Consider the following 24,861-nt stretch of genomic DNA (forward strand, 5'->3'; position numbering starts at 1 on the left):
TGTTGTATACTACTGGATAGACCCTTGCTTTCATAAAATAATACACTTCCATGTAATTTTCCTCATGTGATCTTTCTATGTGAGACATAGTTATTGAACTAAAATAGTTGACTATGAGCATAAGCATTTTAGCTGCTTTTCCTGTTTATTCAAATAGGTTTGTCAACTATATATTATTCAAAAGATTTGTCAACCACACGTTACACACATGATAAAGAATCTTTTCTTCGTACCACAAGGTGGCATCTTCTTATTTTGGTATAAACCTCTGAATATTAACATAATCTGAATAATTCCATACACCTGAACTATTTTTAAAAATTTTAAGACAACCATTTAACAGCTGTGCAAATATATGGCAATTCTGTTAGCTAATGCAGGTAGTACTTGTGGATATTTATGTTCCTGAAATATTCAGAATATTGAGTCTTTAATAGAATAATGAGCTATTCACACTGAAAAGTCAATAAACATTGTCCTCTAAATGTTAAGCTCACAGAGATTAGTAATACAAAGCATTTATTGTAAAATATATGTATTTAAAAGGAAGATTCCTTAGGAATAGCCATAAATATGAAGAGTCTAAGTACATATCAGTTTACTAATCATTTTTAATACTCAGATTAAATAAGTAATGCACATTTATACAACACATACTCTGGTTGCAACTGTGCTAGGCACTTTTACATATCTTTCATGACAAATTTCCCCAAATACACTAACACTAAACCCAGAAACAGTAGCCTAGCGCTTCTTAAACTTTCAATGGCTATATAAATCATCTGAGAAGCTTGATATAATGTAAAATCCTAAGCCCCATCTACAAACTTCAAGTCTACAGCAGTACAATTCAATAAAAACCTACTAATATTAATAAGGAATTCCACCACATTAGAAATACATTGTAAGATAACCCTTAAAAAGATGTCAAAAAAAATGACTACTAACCTAAAATAAAATGGTGAGTATATGAAGTATATTGAAAAAGGACTAATCTTGCTTCTGAAACACTTGAAATTTCATAGATCACTATTTTCTGTCCCATGTCTAGTGATGCAAAAATGAAGATGAGAGTGATGAAAGTTTTTAAGATGGGAAAAAAGGAGAATATCTAGAGTAATATTTATCTCAATCACTACAGTGTCTTGTAACCAGGTTACCCAGTAACTTAAAATTTTGTAAAAAAATAAATGAAAGACAGTTCCCATGGCAACACAAAAAAAATACAGCAACAATTACAGTAAGGCCTCAAAAAGCACTATGCTAGGGAATGGTTTCATAAACTTTTGCCTCAGACTAGTCACTAATTACAAGATTTGGTCATTGACAGCCTTGTCTGTGGATATATTCTGCCTTAGCATAGAAATACTACTGCATTTAAAACACTGTAGATCAATACTCTTTGAGATAGTGTGATCAGTGACTAAAGATGAAGACATTTTCCATGAAGAAGAAGTTCCAAGTCTATGCAAATGTGGCTAATGAGACCACAGAGCTGCACTGGACATGGTTTCCAGAACCACAGCTATCATCCTACAGCCTGGCCCTTTCATGCCATTGTACATACATATTCACACACGAAAACCTCATGCAATTGCTGTTACATTTAATTCTGCTTTTTGATAGAAAATGAATGCTGGAGAACCACTGTGACCTATATTAGGTCTACCAGATATGAAGTAGATAAGTTGTTTCTTTCTTGTCTTTTCAGTCTTTTGAATGCCATCTCCCCCATGTTTAGAAAATAGAAAAGTTGTGTTTTCAACAAAATTCTAAACTGAAAAATAATCCCTGCCTCACACCATACATCAAAGTTAATTCCACAGCTTAAAAACAAAGAAAGAAACAGAAAAAGAAAAAAGAAACATATAAACAAACTATAATGGCACAGAAGACATACAATCCCAGGGAAGAAAAACAAATGCATGCAATTAAAAGCATGGCATGACAGAAAATATTGATGGATTTGTTTACTCAAAAATAAAAACTTCAGTGTATCAAAAACATTATGAGCAAAATTAAAAGCAAATAATAAATTATAGGCAATATTTGCAAAATATATGATAACCAAAGTGATTATATATGTTGCACAGGATTTTAATGCAGTTTTTATAGTAAAAAAACAAAACAAAACAAAACAAAACAGAAAACAGCAATCTTAATGGAAATTGAACAAAGTGGACAATTCACAATGAAGTACAAATTCAATAAACTCATTCATCATCATTGGAAGTCAAGGAAATTCAATTTGCAACAATGAAAGGTTTTTTTTTACTGATTCATATTGGAATTTTTTTATTCTAACACCTAATACTGAAATGGAGAAGAGAAATAAGTCTCTGGAATATTGCCAGTGCAAATGTAAATTGGTACAATATTTCTGGAAGGCAATTTAGCAATGCATGCAAAGAGTTTTAAAACGTGCATATTTTTAAGTAGCAAATGCATGCATAATAATATATTCAAAAGATAAGTGTGAAAAGATATAATGTCCTTGTAAAATTGAAAACCTAAGGGTCCAACAATTCCTTCAATTGGTTTATGAAATATGAGTTGCAGAAGAAGTAACTTTAATGAAGTGAGAAGGTGTTTATACTCTTAAGATAATAACGAGTTATGAGATAAAATAAACACTACATTCTCAACTTTGCAAGAAGATATATAAGCATAAGAGAAAGACTCTAGGGATCTACACCAAAATTATAGCAGAGATCATTTGCTTGTACTTGATAACAAGTGCTTTTTCAATATCTAGTTTCAGTTTATATTTATTTTGTAAAATTTTCTAAGGACTGTTATGATTTATCTTATATGTCAATTTAGCTAGGCTATGGTGCTCAATTTTTTGGCCAAATACCAGTCTGGATAGCTTGTGAAAGCATTTTTTAAATGTGATTCACATATATAATCAGTAGACTTTATGTAAAGCAGATTATCCTTCATAATGTGGTGGGCCTCGTCTAATCAGTTGAAGACCTTAAGAGCAAAGACTGAGGTTTCCCATAGTAGAAGAAAGAATTCTGCTTCCAGCTTGCTAGAAACCCTGCCTGAGTTTCCAGTCTGATTGTCCTGCAGTGAAGATTTTGGACTGAAGACTGCAATATCAACTCCTACCTGAGTTTCCACCCTGTCAGCCCATTCTACAAGTTTCAGAATTGCCAGCCACAATCATGTGAGCCAATTCCTTAAAATAAATCTCTCTCTGTTTCTCACTGCATATGTATAGGTATAGCTATAGGTATATGTATACATGTATGTATTATACATTGCTATCCCTCTGTATCCACGGGTTCCACATCCACTGATTCGAACAATCGCAATCAAAAATGTTCCTAAATAAATAAATAAATAAATATGTTATGTTTACACAGTAAGCATACTGTGTAAACATAACATATTTATTTATTGTGTAGTTAGGCCTATGATGGCTGCACTTGTACTGAACATATACAGATTTTTTTTTCTTGTCATTATTCCCTAAACAATACAGTGTAACAACTATTTACATAGCATTTACATTGTATTAGGCATTATAAATACTAGAGGTATTAGAAACAACCTAGAGATGATTTAAAGTATACAGGATGATGTGTGTAGTTATATGAAAATATTCCATTTTTATATAAGGGACTTGAACATCCTTCTAATCGCTTGTTTCTCCAGAGAACATAGACTAACAAAATGAGCATGCATTAGTCCTTTGGCATACGGAGACAAAAGAAAATGAGTATGTATATCTTTAAAAATCAAACAACAAATTGGAAACGAGAAAAAAATACCAAATTCTCTTCAAGATAAAGTAACTGAGAAAAAAGGTTCATTTCTCTACTTATTATTTAAGGGTCACTGTCTATCATGCATGGGGTGGACAAAAATGTGAAGAAAAATGTTATATTAACCTTGCATAATCACATCGCTGTCATCTCTATTATGTGGGATGACGAAATTTGTCACTTGTCTGCTACTTACAGGTGAAATTTTAATAATTTATACCATATAACCATTTGCTGATAAGATAAACTGCAGTCCTGAAGGTATTTCACTTGAAAAATAAGAAACATTTTCCATTTTGTTGCCTTTTCGTATTAATATCTGCTAGTCTATCATGCTAATTAATAGATGTAGCAGGCATTGTAAGTCTCGGGGTTTTTTTCTAATTTTGTTTAATTTATCAAATGGAAAATAATCTAGCAAAGAGTCATTAATTTAATTTCTTCTGAGAGGGAATAATTACTAGATATGTTAAATTTTCAACAATGTAGCTTCAAAACAGCTGTAGCCATGGAAAATTTTTATAGTTTTAATTGAACATCTGTGCATTTTAATTGATTAATTTGAAGAAAATACAGGGGAAAAAAGAAAGAACAGTAGGTAATATGAATTTAACAAACCACTTTTTTGTTTTCTCTGCTTCTTAGTTAATGATTTTTCAGCATAAACAAAACAAGATATTATCAAACAACATTAAATAATTCCCATGGCTATAAATACATTCATACTAATTTAGCAGAGTAGACAAGTATTTTATGATAGGATTGTTTTCAATCAAAAACATGAAAAGAGATACACATGTGAACACAAAAAGTATTTACTAAGATCCCTATCTCTTTGGAAAATATTGGGGCAAGTCACATAGGACAATAGCCAAGTAGTATAAAAATTCTCTAACACCCGAACCACGACTATTGCCACTACCAGGCACAAACACAGAACCGAACATAATTCAGTAACTTTTGCAGCACCCAAAAGATCACCTTTCCCAGTATTTATTTTCATGTTTAAATGTATAGCCTTCTTATGAACTCACATTTTCTTAATATCTCACCCATTTCATGATAAAAACTTAATTATCACAGGCATGGCGGTAATCCCAGATTTGTCATTTTTTTCCCAGAATTGGGAGAAAATGTGGCTACAGAACAATATATTTGCGATAAAAAGAACTATGAAAAACCTATTGAGGCACAGCAGTAAAATAGCCACACAATTCTCACGGACATTGAGTCATGTGCAAAACTGGGTAGAGTTTGCTCCCAGTTGTCATTGCTTTTCAATGCTTTTAAGTGGTAAACAGTCTATTTTTAAGTAAGATCCAAAGATATTTTTATCAACACCATTCAAAAAACAAGGGAAAGGATAGATGAAGAAAATGGATCCACAGACAGTTGAAAGAAAGGCATTGTTAAGCAATGAAACAAAAGGAAATGTCCTTTTTAGTTTAAAGAGAAAAGTTCTCCTATTTCTGTATAACTCTGAATTAAAAAAAAAATCATCATCATAATATGATTTAATAATGTATTATAGTAATTCAGAAATTAATCCAATTTAAACTTTAGGTAAGATGTCAGTCTTTGTTCTTTCTGTGTCAGAATTTGTAGAGGGAAATATAACCATTTTAGAAACTGATTTGTTTTACTTTTAAAACCACATGGGCAGCCATGCTGGGCAACACTGTGTTGGACTTATAGTAGTTGCTCATTTAATGTTTGAAAGTGCTTTGGGGGCTTTCCATTTAGAAGGTGAATGTGCTAATTACAGATAGTCTAATATATCCATTAAGGAAGGTAATAATGAACAGGTATTTGGCAATGTGTTTTTAGCTACTGATTCTCTCCTTTTGTGAACATAATAAAAGAGTTTTACTTCACAATAATTTATCACTACCTAAATGCAAGCAAGTTATTTTCTTTTATCAAGCAGGCATCCCTGCAAAATCTCCCCATGGTGAATAACAATTCACATTCCCAGCATTTTTATAATTTAAATGTGTTAGCAATTCTTACCACAAATTGGGAAGACATTCAAATTAGCAGGCCATTTATTTCAAATTGCTAGTGCTGTTCAGTATATGTAGGTAGACATTTATTATATAGTTTTAAAAGGTAATTGTTATCTCTGATGAGAGAAAAAAATATTCGCCAGAATTTCAGGGTGAGTACAATCTGTGTTAAAAGTAACTCTCATTGATAAAAATAGAACAGAACTAGAGACAGGGATGACATTGAATGTGAACAGAAGTTTTCATAATGAAACCTGCCTCTACTTCAAGTGAATGGACTGAGTATTAGACAATGGGGAAAAAAATTGTCGAAAGACCACAAAGCTTTCACCTTCCTCTCTATCACTCCTGTCCTCCCCGCAACATAATACTCATGCATGCATAAAGTTATGAAATGCTTGAAGCTGAAGGAGTGTGTGTGTGTGTGTGTGTGTGTGTGTGTGAAAACCAATGCAGTATTGGGCTTTGAGTCCCAATTGCCCCGTGCTGCACAAGACAGAGACTTAGATTCAGGAGTGTGAAGACGCAGAAAAAGTGAGACAAAGGAACCCATAGAAGGTAGAAGAAGGTTATTTTTTATTCCAGGAAGTGCAACTGGTCTCCAAGAGTCAGAAGACCTTATATCACTGGGATACACGGCTACAAAACAAGAGATGAATTCCAGATTTGAAGAGTACTTGACAGGAATACTGTAGAAGGGATTTAATTTTCAAAAAAGGAGTTAGCCTTTAAGACCTTTCTAAAGTGGAAAGCCTATGTTTCTGTGATTGTATCAATAGTTGAGAGAAATGATTAGCAAATTAGCATTCTAATTATACATCGGTGCAATAAACTAATTGTTAAGTAAATCCAGATGCTTAGGTCAAGATTGATTTTATATAAAGGTACTCTATTATTTCACCTTCTGGTTCTAGAACGAAATCTTATAAAATGCAAACACTTTCTATCTGCGCTTCATAAATGTGACTATTAGAATTTCAGCTATGACAGATGGCACAGTTACCAAATATAATCTTATTAAGCTCTAGAATGGAAGTAGAGAGGTTCACATTTCCAAGAGAATTTTGGCAATAAGGACCTCTAACTCACATTTTTAAGTCCAAAAAGCATAATATAGTGAATCCAAACATTTACATAATCAGACTACTTTCATTTCATTTTTCCCAATGGTTTCATGTTTACTTTTTATAAAATGTAGACTTGTAGCAATTTATCAAGAGTGTATGACATGACAAACTATGTGTGTACCTAATTACAGAGCTTCAAAATACCTACAACAAACACTGACAGAAATAAAGAGAGAAATATGCAAGATCTTAGTTGTAGTTTGACACTCTTCTCTCCATAACTGATATAACAAGTAGACCAAATTCAATAAGGGCATAGAATACTTCCACAGTGGACCTCATGGACATTTATGGAATAGTACATCCAACTACTACATAATACCATTCTTTTTATCTATACAGTGGACTATAAATAAATCTAAATAAACGTAAACCTATTGAAATCTTACAGAGCATTTTTTTTTAAAAAAAATAATGGAATTAAAACATGAAAGCAATAAAAATAAGGTGGCTAAAAAATCCCAAATATTTGAAAATTAAGTAATAGTCTAATTTGACCTGTGGATCAAAAAAGAAATCATAAAGAGCAATCAGGGAATATTCAAACTGAATACTAAAGACAACCGAACATATGAATAATTGTGGAATACAGCTTAGGTAATGGTTAAAAAGGAATGAGTACTATTATGTTTATATTAGAAATGGACCAAACAGGTATAAAATCAGTTATCTAAATTTCTGTATTAAAACAGAAAAAGAAAAGAATTAAATTAAACCCAAGTAGAAAGAAGAAAATGAAAAACAGAAAATCTGGAATCGGTAAAACAGAAATCAAGCAAAAGAAAAGTGACAAAGTCAAATTTGATTTTTAAAAGATTAATAACATTGATAAACTTATTCATAAACTGATCAAAAAAAATTGTAACATTGATAAACTGATCAAAAAAATAAAGAGAGAGAACAAAAACTACCAATATCAGAAATGAAAGTGGATATCACTACAGAGCCTACAGATAACAATATGTTATCAAAACATTATGTACAAATTTATGCTCCTAAATTAAATAATTTAGAAGAAATGGGTAAGTTTCTTATAAAACACAATTTGCCAGAAGTGACACAAAAGAAGTAGAAAATCTGCATAGCCCCATATCAACTAAATAAATTCAAATTTTCATTAAAACCTTTCCCACAAAGAAAACTCCAGACCCAGTTGGTTTCACTGGTGAATTCCATCAAATATTTAAAAAAAGAAACCGTAACTATCTTGCATGAATTCTTTCTAAACACAAGGGAGGAGAGCTCATTTTCAATGTATTGTATGAGCCAACATAACTCTGATATCAAAACCTGGTAAGGCTCTTCTCAAGAAAATAAAAATAAAACCAAAAAACTACAGACTGAGACATCCCATAAAAAACACACAAGAATCCTTTACAAAATGTTTGCAAATTGAATTCAACAATATATACAAAAGATGATACATTGTAATAAAGAGGCTGTGATAATACATTATAATTAATATATCAAAGACTCGTTTCATGTTTGAAAATAAATCAATGAAATTCATCTTATTAACAGAAGAAAAAAAACATCTGATTTTCCCAATAGATGTGGGGGTGGAGGGATGACAAAACATAATATCCATTCAGGAATAAAAAAACAAAACAAAACAAAACCTCCCAGGAAACTACAAAGAGAAAGAAAGTAACTCAATATGACAGTATCAGCTAAAAATCCATAACAAACATGATATTTTAATAGCATGTATTGAACATTTTCTCTCCAAAATAGGAACAAAGTCAAAGGTTTCCGCTTTTACCATTTCATTTTATTGGAGGTCCCATATAGTGCAATAAGACAAGAGAAAGAAATAAAAGGCATAAAATTGGAAAGGAATAGGTAAAATGTTTTTGTTTTGTTTTGTTTTTCAGGCAATATAACTATACATAGAAAATTCTACAAAAAAGCTACTAAATTTAACAAGGTCTTAGAAAACAATTTTAAAAATCAATTGTGGTTCTATATATACGCAGCAAACACTGAAGAAAAAAATCAATTTCAAAAAAGTAATGCAGTTAGCCATAGCAATACAAGTGATCTCCCTGGGATTACTTCCCAAATAAACCACCTTACACAAGCCTTTGTTTCAGGCTAACACAGACAGCTAACATCAAGCAAAATACAAATAACAGTATACAGAAAAGCTTGGGACTGCAAATATATGTAAAAAATCAGAATTACAGATTATTTTTACTTTTTTAACTTTGTTCAACATACTTTATAATTTTCCCAAATAACAACTCATACTTACTTATATAAAGAGAAAATAGCTATCAGTCTTCAAAATTCTATTAAGAAAAATAGCCAAATGATTTCACCATTTAAGATGAGTAATTTGCCAAATATTACTGATTGATGTATCAAGATTTAATATGTCCAATTTAGAAATTTAAATGACAACATGATTGTTAATAATAGGTCACTGGGTTAAACAGTATAAATATCTTAAGTACTCTAATGAGGTAAAAAATTGTCATAAGATTTTCTCATAAGTTAATATTAAAATAGGTAGTATACAAAAACATTCATCAAAACATGAAGATATCATTATATATCTTTTCATATGCTATTCAACACATTTATTAAATATCAACTATATGGAAGTATTATTCTAAGTGAAGAGGAAATTAGGAAAAAACTACTGAGTGCAAGACCTGTCATAAATATTTAACATGTATGGTATCTTTTATTCTCCACAATAACAGTACAGGCCGACACTACATAGTCTCCATTTTCACACAGGAAAACTGAGCCACACAGAAGGAAGCCACTGGTATGAAATCAGAGCAGTGGATGTCAGTGGCAGCACCCAAACCTGGTGAATCTGATCCCAGAGTCTACGGTCTAAACCAATACGCTGAACACAATGCTCACGGGTAAATAAGATAAAAAATGTCTGTGGTTTCATGAGGTTTACATGCTAGCAGAGGAATACAGAAAATAGGCAAATAAAGAAATAATCAGATAATAATAAGCTTTGAAGAAAATAAATTACAGGCAACAGTGGGGGATGCATGCCAGGAAAGCTTACGTGAGATGGCATTTAAGCTGAGACGTGAACGCCATGAACCAGGCTGTCCTGTTAAAAAACCTGGGGTGAGAGGGTTCCAAGTAGGCAAAACACCTAAGCAAAGTCCATAAGCAAGAGCTACGCTGATATGCTTGAAGAACAGGAATGAGGTGACAGAACAGATGACTTTGGAAAGGCAGGGTGGCACAGACAAAACGTGGCCTTTATCCTAAGTCTGAGGGGAAGCCATTGGAAGGATTTAGGAAGAAATCAGCACCATGATTTTATTTGTGTTTTTAAAATATCCCTTCATAGAGCTTGACTTGTAAGGGAAACAAAGGGGAAGCAGAGGGAAGCAGAGGGACCAAGAGAATATTGTAGGGGATTAGGTGAAAGTGGCAGGCAGTTTAGGCACAGTGGTTAAGGTGGTGAAAGGAAAAAATAGAAGACTGAATCAGGTGTGTTTCAGAAATAGATGCAGCAGGACTTTCTAATGGATTGCTATGGTGGGTGAAGAAAAAGAGAATGCAAGAATGATAACTAAGTTTTTGGCTTGAGCAATTTTAGATGGTGGTAAATACTAAAATAGGAAGGATGGGAATGAAATGGCGCAGGGTCAGGGGATCAAGCTAGGCTTATTATGCATCTAAGGGGAAATGTCAAATAGGCAGTTGGCTAAGTGAAATGAAGCACCATGAGAAGTGCCATACTGGAGATGGGAATTTGGCAGCCATCAGTGTACAGGTGGCATTTAAAGCCTCCAGATTGAATGAAGCCACCAGGGGGAGTAAATGGGAGGAGTAAGCAAGCAGCCCTAGGCCAAGATCCTGGGCACTCTAACATACAGGGAGCACAGACAGGAGTGGGAGAAGCCTGGAAAGAAGCAACCCCTGAGGCCAGATGAAACTGAGTAGCAAGTTAAGCATAAGATTAGCAATAGTATTAGAGATCCAGAAGGAGGGAGGGCTCAAGAGTGAAAGGAGAAGTATCTTACTTTAGATCAACAATATAGTCTTGCAAATCTTGTGTAAATTTAAATGACTCACTTTTACAGAAAAGCCTGATAACTTCAAAGAACATGAAAATGAAGAATTTTATAAAGTTAAACATATTTTATAAAATGAAGAGTGCATCTCTTAAAAAATCCAATGAGTAAACCTATATTATTATATATCAGCTCGCTTAAAGCAGAATTGAACTTGTACACCTTAAGGTTTGAACTCAACTTCAGATGCCATTGGAAGTAAACTCTAACGTTTGGGTCATACTGTGCTATCTTTACTTTCTAGAGTTCACATAAAAATTATCACCATCATAGCTACTAACATTTATTAAATGTTTACTGTTGTAGATGAAAAAGAGTCGCTATAATAAATCTAACTGAAAGTAACCTCACAGTGTGATCTGATCGTAAATTCCTATGACGGGTAGTTACGCCCCAGGCATGTAATTTCTTTAGTTAAAAGGTGTATCTTTGCCTTAAGCAAGCCCAATCTATTGTTCTTGTGCATCTAGGTGTACACATGCTTGAAATGCCAGAGTAATCCTCTTTTACAGACCCCTTAGAAGAATAACCACCCTCAAGAGAACACATAATCTTGCTAACTACTCTGTAATTCAATCCCCACCTTGCTTTCTCTCTCCTCGATGTAATCTTCCTTAAATACCTTCCTTAGTTACAAATACATAAAAGAAACTATAATTCTCTGGAGTATTTCAGATTTAACTCCAGCATTGTCATCAGTTTTGGCTCAACTATACTCAAAAATTCTCTACAGGTTTGGATGTTCTTAATGATGATACTTCAATATAATCCTCCTCAGAATCTTTTAATTAAATGCTTGTATTATAGCCACGTTTTTTCATTTTTTTATTTTTTTAGATGAGGAACTGACCCTAAGAGAGATTTAAGTACTTTTCCCAGTGTCAGCTAGAATTCCACCTTGGTAATACCTAGAGACTTTTTGGTCCTTATTTTGGCGACACAATTCAATACCTCAAGACTCCACCATTAAAATCTCATGGTAAAGTTTTTTGTTTTTTTGTTTTTTTTTCCCCTCTTCTTTCTCAGCTATCCATTTAACTTATATACCCAGTCTGCCAAAAGTGAGAGACAGAAAAAACAAGGTAAAGTAACAAGAAAAAAAAAAAATGAAGACGAAATGGAAAAAGAGAAACCTCAGCTTAAAAAGTGTGACTAAGAATGAATGTTTTAGTTTCCTGGCAGCAAGACAAAAAGGAATACACAATGGATTATGAAATTTCCATTATCAAATAAAAGGAAACATAGAAGGTAGGCAAGAGACCTTTTTTTGTCCCAATCATTAAGTTTAGCAGTATTTCTTACATGTGTTTATTTCAGGGAAATGGAACCATATAATGACCAGAGGCTTCAAGATCAATTCCTCCAATGATAAAGAAATATTCATCGGGCTGCACTTAGAATTTTCCATTTAAAACATGGTCAACAGCTCAGCATTCTCTAGTATGAAAATGTTATATAGTTTGTAGTCATCTTACCCTTTTTAAACAACTTTAATAGCTGTCCAATGACTTAAGACCCACGACCTGAACTTTTACAGCTGTCACATGGACACAATAGAAATAAGATACTGTATATTCTGTACAAATGGCCTATATCGCATCTCTCTTACTGGAGGCAGCATCTATGTGAACCAAAATCTTGGCAAAAATTTCAACACATTGCTTGCCCCTCAGTTCCAATTTATGTCCCTTCGCAAGCAAATTGCCATGGGTTTTAACTAATGAAAAACCAGTTTGTTTTGTGAAAACATCCTCATTATCAGCTAACATAACAGAAATGATCAGGAAGAGCATGATTTAATATGGATTAAGCACGAATACAACTCAGAAGATTTCTTCTTGTTGAATTAGATAATCAAAACTATTAAACAGTATTTCAAAATGCTTTTCATAATCCTGGGACCATTAATGTCATGTTCAAATCACTGTGGATTTTTGTTGTTGTTGTTGCTTTTACTATTCATAGGGATACAATGAGTCATTGGCACATTTCCAGTGCAAGATGCATTTGAATAATACATGACATGCCCTTTAGCTAGCATCATGATGCCAGATTTAAAACAAGGTAAGAAGTTTCCTCCATGTACACTTGCAGTGTTCAGCTGTTCATAATCTATAGCGTTAACAATTTATCATCAAACCCAGCGACTCGCTGCCAACTTATCAAAGTAGCCACTGTATGCATATGATCAAGTCTGAGCATCTGGCCCTCCTCTTTTCCTGACATTAGCACAGACAACAGAATCAGTGGACTATTGAATGCAATTACAGTAAGCGAGACAGACAATAAAGATTGATAGCGCCTTCTCTTTTTATCACACACAAAACTAGTGGGGGTTAAAGCTTTGCCTTGAGCTGCCTTCATTTAACAATGATTGAAAATATGCAATTGTGTTGGTAAAACACTGTAGCCTGTACCACTTCATTTACTGGACACATTATCAAATTAAATGAAAAGTGAACTGCCAAAAGCAACAGTTATTATATATTAATGATGAATATTTACTTAGCATTGTTCACAAATCATACAGAGAACAGAATCCTTCTTGTTATCTTCTTTGTAGGTCACAGCTGAGCAGGTTTAACATTTCTATGTTTACGTTAAGTCTTCTGTCTACAAATCTCTAAATACAGACTTGCACAATTTGTTTTGTGTCTATCCATGTGGTTACAATTTGTAATTAATAAAATGTTCTAGTTATAGATGAAACCTAGTTATTGAAGAACTTTTTCCCCTTTATAACAATTCTCATTCTTGTAGCTATTTTTGTAGCAAGAGAAACTTAGAAATGGGTAGATGTTTTGACCAAAAGGTTAGGAACTCCAGCTTCACTGAGCTTCCAAACTATGGAATATAAGGAAGAAACTCAAGATACAGACAAGCCACAAGTTTATATTTTATATTTTCTCTAAAGAGTATGACTTTAGTAGCCATCGGGAGATATAACAATTAACCCATAATTTGACCTCCAAAATTAGAAATAATAAGGGGCAAAAAGCAAAATGGGTCAGTACCAAACTATTGAGCAGATAACGGAAAACGAATCCTATTCCACAGTTCATACAGAGGAATGCATTCTAAGCATTCTAAGCAAATATCGATAGATCTGGGAATACAAAAATAAATATCTCATTGTTAAGTGGACAAACATTTGGTGTGCATACCAACATGTCAGAAAGACATGACGTCAGGCAGACATGATTGTTCAAAGTTATGTAGATTAATTCAAGGTTCTTTTAAACACACACACATCTGGCCCTTCCTTTCCAATGATAGATAAGGGGAAAGAAGGCACTCATATATGCAATGCAATCATGTCTCTTTTCTAAGAGCTCAATAACCTGAAAAGATGATGCAATCCAAACAAAAAGAAAATAAGAGGTAAAAGAAAAGAAGAGGCGGAGAACCAGTCATGGGTTTCCTAAAACCTTCCCATTGATTATTCTGTAAGCAATTAAATACATACTCAGAAGCGATGAGTTTAGAATTAGAGCACCCACCATATTCAGTTAATATAAACAGCAGCATGAGGTATAGGATATTCAGCAAATGTGGAAAACGTACCAAAGTAATAGCAATGCAACAGTAGACTAAAAATCTGGAAGCCAAAAAGGAGTGCTGACTCAGTATTCATGGAATATAAACAATTATGTTTTCTAGATTTACCTTCCAGCAAAATCTAAGTGAAATCACTCTTTCTAAGCACATTCAAATTCTAAGACCCATGTTACCTTAAATCTTTTGTAGTTGTGTAGCCTTTTCCAGTTATTCTCAAACCCAGCTAACTACCGGACTTATCGCAGGAGCTTTGTAAAATACAAGTCCCTGGGTCCCCATCCTTGAAATTTATATTCAATATATTTTGAGTGGAGCAATGGGGATACTTGGCAAATAAAATATGAAAAAGCACACACACACACAAAACCTATCACCTATAAAGCCACTGTCCATGATCCATCTTTTTATCCATGCATATCTTTTTATCTGTGAATGTAAAATTTCTCAAGTCAATATTTTCAACAACTTTGAAAATATTGGGGGGTCACTTTACAAAAATTTAAATGAAAAAGAAACATATTCTTATGACTAAAAATCAACACACCACATATCAATACAAGTGAAAACATAAAAGAATGCTCTTGCTAGCCCCTCAATAGCTAACCCTTCACAGAGTTAATTACTGTTAAATATACAAGTGTCTTTTAGTTTTTATAGCCTTTACTGCACTGGGGTGGGGTCTGTTGCGAGACTGTACCCCAGCCTCTCTTACTCAGTTCAATGTGGTTTTCTTCTCATTTGCACGATGTGTGGTTAGTCATCACTCAGCCAGACTTCAGGGTTTTTAAGAGGAAATTGTTCCATATGTATCTGTAGACTCACTGTGTCCATGGGAGTAAATTCCTGCATCACCATGTTGAGTCTCTCACCCATATGTATTCACTTTTAACTTATTTGTGTATGTATTTTACATAATCAAAACTGGACTATACATACTGTCCTGTGAGTTGACTTTTTCCCTTCACGTTATGCTGATTTATATCCAGATCTATAATAACTAAAACTATCTATTTATCTTCTTATGTGTAATGGCCATATAGTATTCTATAGCATAAATAATCAATTATTTTAGCCTTTACTTTGCTGTTACTATTGTTCCTTAGTTTTACAAAAAAGAAAAAAATGTTTTTATGGACATCCTTATACTGTATATCGTTTACATGCAAGTTATTTTTTTTCAGCATAGATTCCTTGAAGTGTAATTTCTGTATCAAAAGTATGCAAATTTAAACATTTAATAGATATTGAAAAATTGCTGTTCAAAACGTTACATCATTTTCTATTCTCACCTACAAAAAGTATAGGGTCCATTTCTCCACAACTCATTGATGTTAAATATTTCTCATAATTTAAAAATTTACCAATTTAATATATTAAAAATGTCTTTTTAATTTTCATCCTCAGCTTCATTTCATATGTCTCTTAGCCATTCTCATTTCTTCTATGAATTGCTTGTTCATATCCTATAACCATTTTTGTGTTGTGTGATTTATCTTTTTCTGTGACTTTCTAAAAGTGATTTTTTAACTTTGTATAATGCAAATACACAGAGGCTTTTTGTCTGTTCCTTAAGATGGTGTTTTTCCACTGAAAGTATGACAGATCACTTCTTGTGTTATATTTTTATTGTTTCTGAAGTTTAGATTTTGAACATCTCTTTATTTTTATGTACAATAGAAAAATGTGTACAATAGAAAAATGTGTGTATGTGTGTGTTTCTCTAAATTCCTCCAAGTGACTCTTATTACTACCCAAATATAGCAACCACTGCCATAGGTTGCAATGGACCCTAAATGCCTGGGTTTGAATCCTTTTTACAGCAGTATTTATCTGTAAACTTGAGATAACATACCCATCTCACAGGATTATGGGAAGATTAAATGAGATGAGAAATATACAGAACCTGGCATGGAGTCTTCCACAGAGAAAATGCTTAATAAACATCAGCTGTTTTTGTCATTAGAATTATTTGAACATAACTCAAACACCTGTTTTTGTGTTCAATTCAAAGTGCCTCAAAACTAAGGACTGTTTCTTGATTTTCATGGGACAATCCCCTTTATGGAGCCAAGGGCTTCTTTAGGAAATGACATTTTAAAACAATAGGTACTTTTATTTCCTTGGTCACTAGGCTATTTCTAAAGTAGTTGAGCCCCGAGGGCCTTAAGAGAAAAGTGCTGTCTGATGCTAATTGATTAGAGAACAATATTTTGAATGTTGTTGGCAATACTTGGTTTAATCAGAGAATGAGGATGACACCTAACTACACATTTCAAAAAACTTGTGGATAAGTTCTGTCTGGTAGCCCAGCCCTAAATGTCCAGTCCCTGCTGGGTCTGGGACTCCTACATTTAGAAGCTGAGCCACTGTCTCTAGTGGACGAAGAGAGGGCCTGGTGGCTCTTTCCTGTGAGAGACTGGAGGACACAATTGGAGGCCCAGTGCTGCTTAGTAATTTGCTCAAGATCTGAGTTAATATGAGGTGGAGCCGACTTGAAAATCTGCTTTCTTAACCCCGTGATAAAACTGTCTGTCCTGCTGCCATGCTGTTTTCGCAGGACAAAGAGATGACTCCCTTTTTAAAAAAAAAAAAAAAAAAAATCAGGTAAGGTTTGTTTTCTTAAATAAGCTTTTTTCTCTCTCCCCAACCCTCACTTCTTAAAACAACAAAACATAACCACCACCTACATTAATTGTAATAAATGACTTTCAATCAGTTATAATAAAAATGCAGAAGAGAGTGAAGGTTGGGGAAATGCATTTCTAAATTAGCTAGCAGCAATTAGTGAACAAATTATTATTCTACCAAATATTTTGGAAGTACAGTTGTCATAGGCTGAATTGTGTGCTCCCAAATTCATATGTTGAGGTCATAACCCTCTCAGAACTTAATCATATCTGGAGGTAAGTTCTTTAAAATGAAGACTTCAGAGTGGACCCTAATCCAACATGACCAGTATCCTTATAAGAAAACATTTAAACAAAAATAGACACCGGACACACGTGCATGCAGAGGAACAACCATGGAAAAACACAAGGACAAGATGGCCACCTGCAAGCCAAGGAGAGAGGCCTCTGAAGAAACTAACCCTGCCACCACTTTGATCCAGAGTTCCAGCCTCAGGAACTGTGAGAGAATAAATCTCTGTTATTTAAGCCACTCAGTCTATGGTATTTTGTTATAGCCACCCAAACAAACTAATAAACCAGTATTTTTGTCAAAGAATATGGGATTCAGTCTGCATTTCACTCTAATGCACGGCTTCTATACAGACCACTAGTAATTCACAAGATTTATTTATTTTTTTTTAAGTACGGGATTAAAATGGGAGTCTAAAGTGTACAAAGATAATCTTAGGCCTGGGGAAGATAACTATTTTCACTTGCAAACACCCCAATTTTCGTAACTAGTTGTGGGGACAGAGCCCCAGAGAACAGTTTCCAGGCTCTCGGCCTCACATAGAAGGGTGCTGGCTCAGGTAGTAAATGGCCATCAACTGTGACTGGATGGCCATCAGCTGTGGCTAGTTGGCCGTCAGCTGTAACCAGTGAGCCATTGGCCACTAATATAACTGCCGTGGCTTCACTAGCAGAAAAATGGGGGCTAGCAAGAAGATGGTGGTTGAGCCTGCAAGCGGCGCAGTGAGGGTTGAGAATAGTGTGGCTCCTGTTTCCTGTTTCTCCAACCCAGCTGCCAGCGAGAGTATAGTGGTGTGACTCCCCTATCTATGGCTCCGTGGGTGTTCCTGTTTGGCCTCACAGTTGTCCTGCGTTCTTATGTGGGGAGCGGGACCAGAGACCCTGTGGGAGACCCCGCATGACACTAGTAATTTTTAAATTCTCTAAACATAGATAGACAGATATTTCCTTCTTTCTCTCTCTCTCCTCCGTCTTCTCCTGCTCTTAACATTTCATTTACCATCCTTATTGTGATTGGTCTGTCTTCTCCACAGGTGGATAGATGTGCTGATTAGCTAAGAATACATTTGACTACAGAGAAATGAGTTAACAAGACACATGGCATGAGGTTCTAACCGGAAAACTTCTTAAGTTTACATTATTTATTGGCTGAGCAGGACAAGTAGCAAGATATCAACTAATTTCTGCTACTTGTGGTTTACCAACTCACATTACCTCATCACAACAATGTCTCCTCTTTTGCCATCAGTCAATGGACTGGGAGCCAAATAACACACTGACCTGAGCTGGACCGTTCTCCTGATCACAGTCAAGCTCCCCCAGGAACTGTGGGATATCTGGCTTTATGCCAGAAGTCACTCTTCTCCCAGGCCTGCTCACTAATAACCTTTCCTTGCTTTTGTTTGAATCTTAATGACCTCAACCCTTCATAAGAGGTTGGCCTCTTCTTTTTTTTTTTTTTTCTATCTCAACATGAACACAAAATGGCAGATGACCCAAAGAAATTAATAAAATTTAGATACGAAATAAAATCTATCTACTAGTGTGTGTATGGATGTGTGTGTGTCTCATTGGCATGCACTACATTGGACTAAATGGCAGGAATTTCCCAAGGGAAGATAACCTCCAGATATTGCTACAAAAGCTTTATTTCCCACACTCGGCAAATTATTTAATTTAAACACTGTTTGATATAACTCTCTGAGGAGAAGGGTGTTTTCCAGATCCATTTTTAATTTGTTGATGTGTGTATTCACTTGTGCCTATAGAACCAGCCTCAGAAACACATCCGCGACTGCAGAGGGCCTAAGCACAAGCTTCTGATTGCAGAACCGGGGCTGCAAATTGTTGTCTAAAACTAGAAAAATGATGAAATGCACATGTAATTTCTTCTCTTTTTTGGCTGAGGAAAAATAGACAGAGATTCAATTGCTCATATCCTAGTGTCCCCAACCCCAGACAGTTTCCATTTCCTTCGGAGACATAAGTAAATAGTTTTTAAAATCATGTGCGTGCGTGTGCATGTGCGTAGGTGTGTACATGCACCATGGTTAACTTTGCATAGTAGAAAATGGTCGCATTGGTGGATGCATTTTACTAAAGCAGGAGAAGCAACGCAAAAATTAAATAATCAGTTTTCATCGGCATTGGGTTGTGCTGTATCGTGGGGAAATAATTTGTAGCACTCTTTTAATCCTTCTCCTTTCATTAGCTTAACTTCTATTGCCATTCTACTACATATGAATCAAGAAAAGACACCCGATGAAACAAACTTGAATGTCCCGTGTATTTTGCCAAATTTTATCATGAAAAATCTTGCCTTTTTAAAGAGTTTATAAGTCCCATTAAAGAATTCAAATGAATTTCTCCCCTAGACAGAATTTCATTACATAAGATTCCACAGAGGGGCTAACCCTGCCACAAAGGCAACCTCGCATATACAGGGCCCACGCTGGAGATAGTCTTGTTATCTTGGCTAAATCAATTTTAAAGCAAATAAGCATTATACAATAATTTCAATATTAACTTACTCTTCTTGCTTCTTCACCAGAGCAAGCTAAAAGTATGTGAACTCCCTTTCACCTTTCACCTAGGCTCCCTCTAGTTCTCTCCCAGTGTGGTGCCCTCGCACAGGTAAAGCGACCTCCTTCCTCCTACCAGCTTAGTTATTTATTGACATAAGCTTGCATTCTGGAGCATTATCAGCTTAATGCATAATTCAAAATGTCTTGCATGTGGCCTGCACTTTTGCCTTATCCTCTGCATTCTGAAGGGAAGATAAGACGTATTTCCAAGGTGGGCACACATAAGGATTCCTGAACATTAACATTGCACCCCCCATGCCAGCCCTCCCCTACCCCGCAGAACATTATGCATCTTCCAACTCACACGCAACCCACAAAGGAGCTGTACTGAGAGAAAACAAGGCCAGAGATGGTCCAAAAGTTTACACTGAGTTGGGACCCAGAACCTTTGGGAAGAACAGGCCTCTAAAAGTAGAAAAATCACAATATTACCTTAAGAGTCACATTCTAGACCAGCAGGAAGATGTTTTCAGCCATGCAATAGTTTCAAATCTCTGCAATTCAAAATAAAAGAAAAATAAGTTTTAGAATCCGCCCCCTCCACCCCCCTCATTGGGGCTAGGGAATATATGTGTGTGAGGTCGAAGGGGAGCGAAGAGGGTGGAAAAGGAGAAAGGAGGGTAATTCGGAGAGAGGAGCAGATGGAAAAAATTCTTAACCTGTTGGAAGGAAGAAAAAAAGAAAAAGCCAAAAGGAAAAAGGGGTGAGGAGGACAAAAGGGACAGAGAGAGAGAGACGGTGAAGGATTAGGGTGCAAATTGATTGGAAGAGAGGATGGGAAGAAAAAGATAGGACTTGGAGACAAGAGGGCTTCAAAACCAACTGTATTAGAAGGTTAATTCAGTCAAAATCAATTCAGTAAAAGTGGCTTCAATGATTTTTTTTCCATACGAAATTGACTGCCTTCTGATTGAATTGATTAAATTAACTAGTTATTTTTAATGATGTGTGAAAAGAGGAAAAATGAGTGGATAAGCTCACCTGCAAATACGCAGATCCAGGTAGTCTGTATGCTTTGATTTAAACACACTAACAACTTGACAAAAAAAACTACACACATACATATGTATGTACATGTATTTGCGTGTGGAAATGCTAAATTCTTTTGAAAAGTGTCACTGCTGTCCTCCAGAATACTCACAAGCATACTATAAACATATACACATATATTCTGAGTTTTATTCTTTCTAGGGTCCAAAAATTGTCTTTTTGGAAAGTAGTTTATCCTTGGTAGAGTAACTATGCTGTTCAAATGCACTAGAGTCATTTGTCAGCACCATTTTTAAAAGCAAAGTTCACCTCCCCTGAATACACTTCTGTCAAAGTCAGGACATGATACTAAAAACCATAAGGTCACCAATATCATTTGGACTTATTACTAAATATGGAATTCTAGTAGATGCTTTTTACATGCATTTTTGAGTCTACCAAGCAATAATTCCTCCTTTTTTTATAAACATAAAGACATGAATTATTAAAAAATTAAAGACATTTAGAATAATGGTCTTCTATACACAAAGTATCTATTTCAACTTCCATCATTCATAGTTTATTGCATTGATTTTTTTTTCATCAGTTTACTTAGTATTAGGCTTCCACTGAACTCATCAATAAGAAATGAATTTTATAACTTTCGAATCCACTATATTATTTTTCCTTTTATTTGTAGTGAATTTTTCTTCTCTCCATGGTATTACTGCAATAAGTCAGTCATTATTTCTTTATGTTTTCCCTTCTTTCTTTAGTATTTCATTTCCCTTTACAGCACATCTTGTGATCACAAAGAAAACAGAGACACTTATTTCTTTTAACAGTTGAAATTGCTGCAAGTGATTTAGCTGTCATTTAATTTGATTCCTCTCTTCTGTCTGTGGAGAAATATGTTTAATGTACTGGAAATTATGTTAATAAGAAAAAGCATTATCTCATTTAATGAAATAAATATACAAATATTTCAAAATAAAATAAAGAGGCAATCTTCACTGAGAAAAATGTCTCTTATGGTTTGCATAAAATAAACAAATGAGGAAAAAAAAACATGAATACATTGAAACACTGACAAAAATTATGCTTGCATTCAAAAGGGGAGGGGAAGCTTGGTAAGTGAATTACTCACAATTTAATCAAATATCTTTGAAAAATATGGGGCACATAGTAAGGATCAAATTGCTAATCTTACATTTCCAATTAACTCAAGAAAAATCAGGTTGTTTTTTTGTTTGTTTTTTTAGAATGGACACTGGGATTTTTGAAAAGTTTTCCTTGTATTTTTTCTCTTCTATTTCAATCGGTCTTTCAATGATTGCTATAGCTTGAATTTATAATAATTATCAGTAATCTCATTGAAAATATGACCCAATCCATATAACTATAAGAAAGGTTAGAATTCCTTTGATTTTGCTAATCAAAACAGAGTCAATGAACTCGTTCCAAAGCTTTTATACATTAAAATTTATTTAATGTACAAAAAGGTTAAATAAATATTGTTAGTGATTTGAGCAAAACTTGAAGTAATTATGTAATAAAAGCATGACCACAGTAACAGAAACACATAATTAGCAATTTAATTACTGGCATGAAGACAAGCTAAAGATGTCAATAAAAAAAATCTTTAGTGACAAGCTGATTTTATTCTCTTTACTGCAATTTGTGAGAAATATTCACCACTGATGAGTAATACCATTTTTATACAAAATACCTACCATTCCACAAACTGAAATACCCAATTTAAAATATTTTTGCATAGTGAATCATTATACTTTCTCCCATTTAGATTAGTACTTTCTCTTCTCTGAAAATACAATATTTATCGTCAACAAGTAAAGAACATTGTTTTTTTAAATGAGTTAAAGTAGCAGGTGTTCTTTGTTTCAATTTCATTTTTTTTCCAGCTTCAATAATGTCTGACAGAAATGCTTCCCTGTATATGACATTCCAAATATCCTATTTTTTCTCATGTCCTAAATTTCACTGAGAAACACACATAAACCATGGATTGTTTTAAAAGGAAATAAGTGCCAACTCTCATAGAAATAGGCTATCTGGGCCTTCCTGTGGGTCTCTCACAATTTCTATTTCTCCCCCATCTATTTAGAGTTATTTAGAGTTATAGGTGGGAGGTAAAGGAGAGAAACGAGTAAGCTCAGTTTATTGTGCTATGGTCCACTTATATTTTTTCATCGCAATCCCAAGTTTCAGATTTTTAAACAGTCCTGAACTACTTATCTTAAAGTGTTTGATGAATGCTTACTACCTTCTATGTCACTGGTATTTAACCAGTAGAAGAAAACAGTTATCTCAAGATAGAACCATATTGAAAGAAGTTTTTCATCTTGTGATAAAAAGTGAATCATCTTGGCTGGTGTTCAATAGCCACTTGTACAAGCCCAGCGCATGGAAGTGAAATCATGAAAGCCAGACTTGCTAAGAAGTTTGGTCTATAAATAAACTTGTGGAATGATGGAATACACTTAAAAAATAAACTCCAGCCACTATGAACATAATAAATAATAGTTCTTAATAACATCACCTTTTATAATTAATCTACTGATTCTAATCATTTTGACATACAGTTCCAATCAGATAGCCTAAGCTAAATATCCAAGTCTTGAGAGAAAAGTATATAATACAAACTCAAAGTTTCTAAGGAAATTGAAAAATGTTTTTAAAAGCATATTTTACTTGGCTATAACCTGATAAATGTGAAGAAAGCAAATAATTGGGAGATGACTTTTGGGAACCTCATGGCTAATATATTGGTTCCTAGAGTCATTCATTTCTTACCTATATTTGGATTAGAGTTTGCTGACTTCCATATAAAGTTCCCTTTCCCAGGAGCTTTTGATCACTGTTCATTACATGTCACCATCAGCTTCTAACACTCAGTTTTAGCTATCAACCTAAACTTACTTGGATTTTTTTTTTAACTCTATCTAGGCTTGAAATTCTCTTTCCTTCTATATTTTTATGATACACGTTGTCATTAACAAGCATGTTAATTTACAAACCTCCATAAAAGAGCTCCTAGATGACCATTATGGAGGACGGTTAGGCAATGGTACCTGCCTGTAGGAAGCTCACAATCTAGATAAGAACATGGTGTGCCTTATAACCTACAAAAGTAATGGTTGCCTTATAACTCAAGTATAGCTATGATAAATGCCAAACAGATGACACAATAAATACAAGAAAGTTCATAGAATGAAAGGAGCACCTTGAAATTCTCTTTCCTTCTATATTTTTATGATACACGTTGTCATTAACAAGCATGTTAATTTACAAACCTCCATAAAAGAGCTCCTAGATGACCATTATGGAGGACGGTTAGGCAATGGTACCTGCCTGTAGGAAGCTCACAATCTAGATAAGAACATGGTGTGCCTTATAACCTACAAAAGTAATGGTTGCCTTATAACTCAAGTATAGCTATGATAAATGCCAAACAGATGACACAATAAATACAAGAAAGTTCATAGAATGAAAGGAGCACCATGTCTTTGTTGGTAGACTCCTTTATAAATGGATATTACGGTAGAATTTTATAAAGCTTTGAAATGCAATATCTCATTTGAACTTAAGAGCTAAACAGCCCCTTATATAGCTGAAGAAACAAAGACCCAAAGAGTTTAAACCATTTACCCAAACAAAAATGTATTAGAATGGGGATGCAGTCATAGATCTATCGACTCTAAGTTCTAGGCATGAAGAAGAAAGCATTTGAGATGAAGGAATGATCTAGGAAGTATGTCAGGTAGACAGGCAGGAAAGGGATTCATAAAACGTGTGAAGAACAAAGGTGGGTTGCTTACCTAGCAAGAGCAGCAAGAGCAGTGAGAG

The 24,861-nt window shown here is 34.3% G+C and overlaps 1 protein-coding gene across 7 annotated transcripts in view; it reads right to left on the bottom strand.

Moving 5' to 3' along the window:
* The window catches only part of LOC308505853 (uncharacterized protein), a 614,997-nt gene that overhangs the window by 379,450 nt on the left and 210,686 nt on the right, over positions 1 to 24,861 (bottom strand). For 6 of the 7 annotated variants that reach the window (XM_081068614.1, XM_081068612.1, XM_081068613.1 and 3 more), the window contains exon 2: positions 20,458 to 20,519. The exons of the other annotated variant lie outside the window; for it this stretch is intronic. The gene's annotated coding sequence lies outside the window, so the exon portion shown is untranslated. The remainder of the gene's footprint in view (positions 1 to 20,457; positions 20,520 to 24,861) is intronic. 7 annotated transcript variants of the gene reach the window in all.

This window comes from Rhinolophus hipposideros (assembly GCF_964194185.1).
Source record: "Rhinolophus hipposideros genome assembly, chromosome: 12".
In the NCBI taxonomy this organism is placed as follows: Eukaryota; Metazoa; Chordata; class Mammalia; order Chiroptera; family Rhinolophidae; genus Rhinolophus; species Rhinolophus hipposideros.